At 40.9% G+C, this 8,154-nt stretch overlaps 1 long non-coding RNA gene across 1 annotated transcript; it reads left to right on the forward strand.

Moving 5' to 3' along the window:
- The first annotated feature begins 1,867 nt into the window (after positions 1–1,867).
- Positions 1,868–7,748, forward strand: LOC148685017 (uncharacterized). Its single transcript, XR_015950906.1, has 2 exons — positions 1,868–2,158; positions 5,657–7,748. It is a non-coding gene; the product is annotated as an uncharacterized LOC148685017 (long non-coding RNA).
- Positions 7,749–8,154: the final 406 nt, after the last annotated feature.

Genomic DNA, 8,154 nt, shown 5'->3' on the forward strand with positions numbered 1-8,154 from the left:
TTTCGTGGATCTGACAACACAAACAAATCTCTTGCCACTTAGCTCAGACTGAGGTAGAAAAAAAGGGTTAGAATCTCTCTCCATAAGACTGCTGAATTTGAATCTAAGACTGTCACGTTTTCCCTGAATTTTATTACCTATTTATTAGTCTGTCATTTACAAAATGCATACTCTGCCTTTCAGGATTTCTTCTCCCAGGGTGTCTACCAAATAACAATGAATAATTAAAAACAATAAAACAGCATATCAAAACAACTGCTTAAAAAAATATGTCAAAGCCAGCAGGGGCAAGAAAAACATTAGAGCCACAGGAGAGTACCACATTCATGTGACATTTTAAAAGACTGCTGAAGTGCAACATACTGAAACAGTTGTGATTCTTCCCAAATTCTTTTGCTCCACTCCCTTCCTGTCTAGGCAATGTGGCATATTCCCAAGAGAGCTGCATCGCAAGTGTACCGATGTGTGTTTTTCTGCATATGTAAATGGAATCGGGGTACTGATTCACCTTTCCCGTTTTGCACTGGCAGAATTCTGGAAACCGGCTGATCCCAGCAATTGTGCAAACTCTGAGGAGAACGGTAAAAATACAGCTGTGTGCACACTTGTAAGCCAGGGCTGCCAACTCAGATCTCACCTGACTTCTCTGCTGCCCATCCCGCCCTGCCTCATCCCTGTTCAGAAGAGCACAGTGTCATTGCAATGATGTCGTGGCTCCCCACCCACCATAGCTGCCAAATTATCCCTTTTTTAAAGGGATTTTCCCTTATGCTGAATAGGCTTCCTCGCGAGAAAAGGGAAAACTTGGCAGCTATGCCACCCACCCACCCCCAGCCACCAACATGAGAAGTGATATGATAGCTATCTTCAAATATCCAAGGGGCTGTTACATGGAAGGTGGCGCAAGCTTGTTTCCTTCTTCTCCAGAAGGGTAGGACCCAAACCAATGGATTCAAATTACAAGAAAGGAGATTCTAAATAAACATTAGTAGGAACTTTCTAGCAGTAAGAGCTGTTCAACAGTGGCAATAGGCTACTTTGAAAGGTAGCTGACTCTCCTTCATCAGAGGTTTTCAAACAGAGGTTGGATGGTCATCTGTCAGGAATTCTTCAGTTGCAATTCCTGCATTGCAAGTGTCAGACTAGATTGCCGTTGGGGTTCCCTTCCAGCACTACAGTTCTGTGCAATTGTGGAACATGCTTCATGCGAAATGGAGAGCTGGTTGCATCACGCGACATGGCTAAAAGGCCTTCCTAGACAGGCATAGCCTTTTTTGAACAACCAAAAAGTTACAGGGTTTTCAAATCTGCAACCCGCATACTTCTCACATTACCGTAAGGAGAATATAAAAGCTCAGCTAAACTCTATGCAAAATGCTTGGTCTCATTATTCTGAAAATATGCTACAATGCGCTGTGCAAAAGGGAGAACCCAGATCCAAATTGTGTAGGAACAATCATTTCCGTCTTCCGGCACAATGGGATAATGCTTACATAACATGCTAATTTAACTTAATATCATAATATATACATGCATTTGCTGTGGTGCCTTCTAAGTGGATAGTTTCAGTCTCCTGCATTTCACCTACTCTCCAGTTAAATGCCAGTATTTTAATGGGAACGTTTCCTTGCCTCTTTCATTCCCTGCCCCCCACTGCTCTCCAAAAAAATAAAGATTCCAATTCATACACAGTTTAGAGTAGCCTTAATGCTAATCTAGTTTGACAAATCTTCATGTCAGCCTCAACTGTGAATGGCCAAAGGCCAAGTGATTGTCAAATGGATTTTGGCACTGGATTAAAAATTAAATCTCTTTTATTTCCTTTCTCTTATGCCAGACATACACACACACACCCTCACATTGCTTTTGAATGCTACAGAGCGCAGACACAGCTTGGTACTACAAAGTGCTGTTTTGCTGGGGTTTGGAGGGTGGGTGTGGTGGTATGTGTGGAGAAAATCTCTTTAAAAGCCTTTCTGCAGATCTTTGTTTGAACTACACTTTTTTTTTGTCTCTGTTTGGAAGAAATATGCCTTTTTCTGAATTATGAACAATGCCTACATTTGTTCCACTTCTTTCTCTTTTTGAGACTTTTAGAAGTACGCTTAATTCTAGATTGAAGAGGAGGGCTGAGAACCATCCCTGTTGGCTTTTCAAGGTATTTCATTTCCTATTTCCATTGTGAATTCCTTAGCAACACAAAGTGGGAGCAACGGTGGCAACCGCGGGAGGCTGCGTCTTTCTAGATCAAGGTCTGTGGATCATATGCAGGAATGTTTTGCAAAGTTCACAAATGCATTTTAATACAATGAGACACTGAAGGGACGTGGGGAGTAAGAGGAAACAGGCAACTTGGACCCCAAATAGAAACTGGCCAATTAAACCCAAATGACCAATGGAAGTGGAAATGTCTTTCATTTTAGGAAGGGATATAAAACGTATCTGCAAGATGTATTTACTCTTGCAGGAAGGAAAACCAGAAATTAAATCTGTCACTAAAGCTGGAGGGAGAGGGAATTGATCTCTCCAGATCGGAATGAACAGAAAATTGCATTCTGGAATGATTACTTCCATGTCAAGGCAATCGGGGGCTTTCAACAGTAGCTACCCAGCCAGCAGTGATGACTCAGAGTTGAAAGGTTATAAGCCACCTGCATTTTTAAAAATCTATATATCCTTTTCATCTCAGGTTCTGGCCCTGGCAACTTCCATTTTTAAAAAAGTTCATGTTCAGATGATAGATAGATAGATAGATAGATAGATAGATAGATAGATAGATAGAGTGGAACCTCGGTTTATGAACACCTCGGTTTACGAATTTTCAGTTTACGAATGCCGCGGACCCATCTGAAACGGATTAATCCACTTTCCATTACTTTCAATGGGAAAGTTCGCTTCAGTTTATGAATGCTTCAGTTTATGAACCGACTTCCGGAACCAATTACACCCATGCTTCGGGTTAAGTACGCTTCAGGTTGAGTACTCTGCGGACCCGTCTGGAACGGGTTAATCCACTTTCCATTCCTTTCAATGGGAAAGTTCGCCTCAGTTTATGAACGCTTCAGTTTATGAACAGACTTCCGGAACCAATTGTGTTCATAAACCGAGGTACCACTGTAGTCATATTATAATAAATCAGTGAGTATGAACCATTTTGCATGATTTAGTGGATTAGGCACCAGGTTTTAAAGCTTCACCTTTCACTATGATTAATTTTAGTTACTGTGGCTGCATTCACATGGAATAATAATCCAGAGTTTCCCGATTATCATGATTTATGGTGAACGAGTGGGGAGTGGTTGCCATGAAGAACCCAAAACATTGTGTAGTTTGTGAATGGGGGGGGGGGCTGTGTGCACACACCAGCATGGACACACCAACCCAGGGCTCCAACTTCACCCAGGAAACACCTGACCGAGCCCCAAATCAATTTGCGTGTCTGTAGTGCATGCACCAATTTTTACCTATGGTTTATTTAATCCACCATCTAGATTCAAAATGGCACCTGGCATCCAAACATAGATGAGGACCACCTCCTCTCCCTAGGGAGTCCTCATGCTGAGTTGGATGACAATATATTCAGAGGCATACAGGTCACACGTTGGGCAATGGTATCTTCAGAGCCAGGTGAAAATTCACACTTTGCAGTTCTCCAGCAAAGCAATGTTTACAAAAATGCATATACTAGGGCAAAGTCTGCATCTAAATGGATGCATGTGTGGGAATAGCATACAAGAAATATATATATTAGGAAAATTGGATACAAAGATGTGTGTATAAGGAGAAATGTGCACTAAAATGTTGCTAATTTTCAGAATGGTTTTTTGGGGGGGCACTCTGTGCAGAAATGTGGAGAACTGAAGGTTGGATAAATGATTATCAGAAGATCCAGAATTAGCAGATTTCCTGATCCCTACTATGCTGTTTCTTCCCTCCTCATATCAGTACAGTGTGAATGTCCACTACTGCACTTTACAGTATTGTTTTGAAGGGACAACTTCTCCACAAGCACAATATGGCCAATAATGGCATTGTGCAGGCAATTGTCAGGAACCCCGTTTTTAATCCTGATCCTAGACGCTCAAGAGTAATGTTTCCAAGTCCTATATTCTGCGTGCAAAATGTTAACAAAAATTGTATAGCAAATCAGAACCTGAGCCAACCTTTACCTTTTACAAGACTCTCAAGGCATTCAAAATGCCATCAGGCTTCTCAAAATTTCACAAACAACTCTCCTGTTTTCTGAAGATCACATCTTTCATGTAGGTCGCAGTTTAATTTGAATGGCTCGAGCAACCTATAAAACACAGTTAAGACGTGCTATTGTTATAAATCTTGACAACACTAAGATATGTAACCTTTACTTTTATTTTTTACTGCTTGTACAAATTGAAAAACTTTATTCAAATGTCAAATTCTCCAAACAACCCCTTGCCAGGAAAGCCAAGATATACCACTGAATGACACCCAACACAGAAATGATATTTAAACTTTCTACCTTGTAGAAGGGTTATTATAGTAGCTAAGAGAGAGCAATTAAGAATATAAGACGGCCAATTCTGAACATACACACAGTAATGGAACATTTGGGCTTATTGTTCATTTTGCTCTTCAGTTTGTGATCCATATTAAAAATAAAACCCAATGAAGGTACGTTATCTTAATGACTGCATTTAAACAGCAGCCTATTCCATTTTCCTGATGTTTCACTAACTGTTAATGTCCACATCTAGGGGGGGGGGGGAATCTGTTCCCAAATTACACAGAAAAGAGCACTAACCTTATGCTATATTCTACTATATTTCCAGAAGAGGTTTTTATATATCAAGAGAAAGCTCAAATATAATGCATAAATTAACAGTTAGGGAGGTGTCATGGAAATGGGGGGACGGGGACTGATGTGTGAATGCAGTCACTATGTCTGTTAATTCAAATTACATGTCTGGATTCATGTTGCGATTCAGGAATAGCCAATATGATGCTGTTGGGCTACAACTCCCATCATGTATGAAGAGTGGCAACACGAGAAAGGGCCTTTTCTGCAGTGGCTTCCCACTTATGGAATGATCTCCCCAGGGAGGTTCAGCTGTCACCTTCATTATACACCTTTAGGCGCCAGGCAAAAACATTCATCTTTAACCATGCTTTGGGCTGATTGACATCCCATGCCCATTTAAAACATGTTGTGGAAATGGAGATTATTCATTTGCCTTGTTTTTGTTATGTATTTTGTGTTTTTTTATATATATATACTGTAATTTTATGTGGTGAACAGCCCTGAGATTTATGGGCATAAGGTGGTATACAAATTTAATAAATAATAATTAATAATAATAGCATGGACACGGTCATAACAAATATCTAAAACTAGTCCTGAACAAAGGAGGTACTTTTAGAAATGATTGAAAAATGCTAAGTAACTGGTTCAACCCTACTGCTATTTCAACCATCGAAGGATAGTTTAGTTGTGTGATGTAGCTATTGTGTATTATCCATTTTGGGGAAACGTTTCTTTAAAAAAAAATTAAGTGTAAAGGACAAGCGCATCTATATATCTATATCTCTAGTCGCTTTGATTTGTACATAGTACTTAAGTACTTTGAAGTCTTCACTTAATTTTCTTTCTCCTGCTCTGTTTCTGACCAATTCTGGAAAGAGAGGCTCTCCAAGAACGATCAAAGTGGAAGCAAGCATGCGAGCCCATTTCTGAAACGACAGCACTGAGGAGAAGCTCTGCCACCTAAATGAAATATGTATTTTGAGACACTCTGCAGCTTCCGTTCCTTTCCAATAAATTCTTCCAAAAATCTGCTCTCGGTTAATGTGAAAGCCTCTCGAGGGAAGCTCGAAATGGGAGCATCAGCTGGATTTAGCAATGGAGTCCAAACAAACATTTGTCAACTAACTGTGCTAGTACACAATAGCTTTTTAAAAATACTAAACTCCATTTAGACACCATGGGAGAGAGTACCTGCTTGCTAGCCAAGTCGGATATGATAAGCTTTCCTCACTGTCAGTATTACTAAGCCACAAATAATATTTAACTCAAACTCCATACAGGGTTTTGTTCCCCTCCAAGTCTGGCACAGTTCAACGTGCCTGGCAATGTCTGCTCCAGCTAGGGCAAGCTCCAGAACAGCAGAAGAGGTTGCAGGTCAAGGCTGTGATTCATTGGCAGCGTTGAGAGAAGCTGCTCTCTCCTCGCCTGCCTCCATTATGGATGGCACTGGCTCCCGCCATCTCTCGCTATTTCCATGCGCCCTAGGCTCATTCAAGATGTAAAATATCTGCAAGGGGATTCATGTTTCTTTCTACTGCAAGCTGAACAACAGGATGCCTTGCTGACTCAAATCCAATTGTTACAATGGCCTGCACTGAAAACGGCCTTGTTCCAGGAGAGTCCGAACGAAACCTGTACCAGACAGGAAGAATTGTTGGGAAATGCATGGTTTTCTTCATTTGTTGATGGAACAATTTTGTAGAACATTTAAGATATAAAACTCAGATCAAACAGTTTGGTTGCTCTCTTATACAGTGGTACCTCGGTTTATGAACACAATTGGTTCCGGAAGTCTGTTCATAAACTGAAGCGTTCATAAACTGAAGTGAACTTTCCCATTGAAAGTAATGGAAAGTGGATTAATCTGTTCCAGACAGTCCACAGAGTACTTAAACTGAAGCATTCATAAACTGAAGCGAACTTTCCCATTGAAAGTAATGGAAAGTGGATTAATCCGTTCCAGACGGGTCCGTGGAGTACTCAACCTGAAGCGTACTTAACCTGAAGCATGGGTGTAATTGGTTCCGGAAGTCTGTTCATAAACTGAAGCATTCATAAACTGAAGCGAACTTTCCCATTGAAAGTAATGGAAAGTGAATTAATCTGTTCCAGATAGGTCCGCAGCGTTCGCATACCGAAAATTCATAATCCGAGGTGTTCATAAACTGAGGTTCCACTGTACCCTACTCGACAGTCTACTGCTGCCAATTCAAGGACCAGTTCATTTTAGTGCATGCATGGAACCCAAGGTCTCTCAACTTAACTAACACTCACCCTAAATCTTAGTCCCACTAAGGTGGCTGCAATATGTGTTCTCTGGCCATGATTGTGCTAAGAGGCAGGTGGCCCCTGGGGTTAATCCAAAGGGCATACTATGCCCCTATTGTTCCCCTGCTCCAGGCCATTGGTTGCAGCTGAAATGTGTACAGAAATGACAGATAGCAATGTGTCCTATGCCCATTCATCAAATGCAAGGACCCATTGAGGCTAATAGGGCAGAAGGCGGGGAGGCCAACAGTATGTGGAACCAGAGTCAATGAGAAACAGAACTATCTGATTCTAGTCTTGCCACCATCCTCCTCTTTGCTGAGCTCAACAATGATAACACAGGCTGAGTACCTGTGTTGTAAACAAGAAGGCAGGCAGGTGGGGTCTGCTGGTGAGCAAATGTAGGTTGGTGGGGCAGTACCGCATGCAGTCTACTAGCCCATTCTCCACTGCCTGCACTTCTGAAAAGGGCTCATATGCACATAACTTTGCATCCAGTCTAATAAATGACACAGCGCAGGCAAATAGCAAATGCATTCCTTAAATCCAGAAAAATGAATTATTTACTGCTCAAAATAATAAGCAATTAATTTGTGTTTTTTTGGGGGGGTGGTGGTCTTTGTTTACTCGCTAGCTTTATATTAGCATTAATCTGTAAAAAATAAATAAAATCAAGCTCTATTATCAGTGACGGACAGAATTTGTTTGGCATGTGCATCATTTCCAAGCTCCTGTGGTAAAGTTCACTGTGGCCTTTATTCAGATTTAATTACCACAGCTCAGGAGTAATACCTCGTTTTATTGCACTAAAGCAACCTTAACACTAGATGTAAATTTGGTATGATAACAGCGTGTACCTGCCTGTTTTAATTAATCTGTCTAACCTGAACATGCTGCTTCAAATCTATAACGATCAATCTTTGAACTACTCCATGAATGCTCATAATAATAGGCTGCTCTGTCACATGAATGTGTTTTCTATTGGAGATAGACAAAATACTAAAACATGCATTGGCCCAGGTGGGTATATCCAGCTCCTGGAAACACCAGACTAAGTTTAACTGGGTTCATGCCGTAAATAACTTACTAGGGATCAATATGTGCAG

The sequence above is a fragment of the Zootoca vivipara genome, chromosome 7, assembly GCF_965207765.1.
Source record: "Zootoca vivipara chromosome 7, rZooViv2.hap1.1, whole genome shotgun sequence".
Lineage (NCBI taxonomy): Eukaryota > Metazoa > Chordata > Lepidosauria > Squamata > Lacertidae > Zootoca > Zootoca vivipara.